Raw genomic sequence first — 1,242 nt, 5'->3', positions numbered from 1 at the left:
CCCCCCACCCCCGTCCCCCGCTTTGTATGTAACCACCCACCACCCATTCAAGGGATTTCATCTCCTCAATTGCCAACCTGGTTAGGTCCAAAGTGGCTCTCCTGAGGGTCCCAAAGTTTTCCACGGTGGTTGCGAAAACAAAAAAGTAACTGTTGCTTTAAAAACCTCAATATTTCAACACTGACTCTGATACCTTTTTGTTTACCGGGGAAAATTCTAGGAAGGGACCACGTGGAAGTCAAGGAACCGCAAGGTCTTAACAAAGCACTTTGTTAAGAAGCTTACTTTGCAAGGCTATAGGAACAGCACTCAAGATTTCCATCTGAAAAAAGCAAGGCGTGTAGGATTCCCTGGCGAGCGCGCCGAGCAAATTTGCACTTTGATTCCGGTGACATTGTCAGTCAAATTCCCACCCCAGGCCCCCAGCTAATCCCCCCACCTCCACCCCAGTTACAAAGCAGTGAGGCTGTTACAGAGTGCGGAAAAAGTAAAAGTATATTTTAAAATGAAGAACCAACTATCCCGTAAAGCAGTGCTATCTTCTCATCAGAAAGATCTGGACCTTATTTTACCTGTTGCATTAATACTTTTTTTTTTAACCGCCCAAAAAATAAACACCTAGCATTCCGTTTAAACTTTCAAACTCCAGAAACACTTTCAAGTTCATCATTGCAATTACAGTCTCATGGCAAAGGTACATTTATATAAAGACACTTAAAAACTAGAGAGAAGTTTTACTTGTAGAAAAAGAAACGAGTAGGTAGAAATTTTAAAAAAACACACACAAAACAGCAAACTTACTCTTTCTCTTAAAAGAAGTGAAGTAGGCACGCCAACTGATCCAACTCCTTAGAGGGTGAAGTAAAATGAAAAGGCAGGTCCAGGCACTCAGACCTGCCTGTACTTAAAAGTTTTAAAAGTCTGCTGCTGTTTGGTCCTTTCCTCACTCCTTCCCCCTAATGAAAGAAAAGTGCTGGTACCTCGTAAAAGCTTTTTTCTAACTTGGAGCACAGAGCTTTTAAAAGTTTCAAGCCACTGACTCAAGAGAGGAGGGGCTAGCAGGGAGGGGCGGGGAAGAGGAAAGGCGGGGAGAAGGGAGGGGAGCAGGCCCGGGAACGTGCGGGAGGGGGAGGGGGGGTGCGTGAAGAGGCGAGGTGGGAGTAGCCAGAGATGATCAAGTTGTAGTTTAAACTTGCTGATGAGAGGTATGAAAGCGTGAGCGACGTGAGTGCTGCTACTTGT

At 45.0% G+C, this 1,242-nt stretch overlaps 1 protein-coding gene across 1 annotated transcript in view; it reads right to left on the bottom strand.

Annotated features, from left to right (window-relative positions):
- Positions 1 to 1,013, bottom strand: part of GJA1 (gap junction protein alpha 1) — a 12,707-nt gene extending 11,694 nt beyond the window's left edge. The window contains exon 1 of the mRNA XM_006109839.3: positions 802 to 1,013. The gene's annotated coding sequence lies outside the window, so the exon portion shown is untranslated. The remainder of the gene's footprint in view (positions 1 to 801) is intronic.
- Between the last annotated feature and the right edge of the window lie 229 nt (positions 1,014 to 1,242).

This window comes from Myotis lucifugus, unplaced genomic scaffold (genome assembly GCF_000147115.1).
Source record: "Myotis lucifugus unplaced genomic scaffold, Myoluc2.0 scaffold_57, whole genome shotgun sequence".
Classification (NCBI taxonomy): Eukaryota; Metazoa; Chordata; class Mammalia; order Chiroptera; family Vespertilionidae; genus Myotis; species Myotis lucifugus.
Note: the sequence above shows the minus strand (reverse complement) of the source record. Positions and strands in the feature narration are given on the sequence as shown.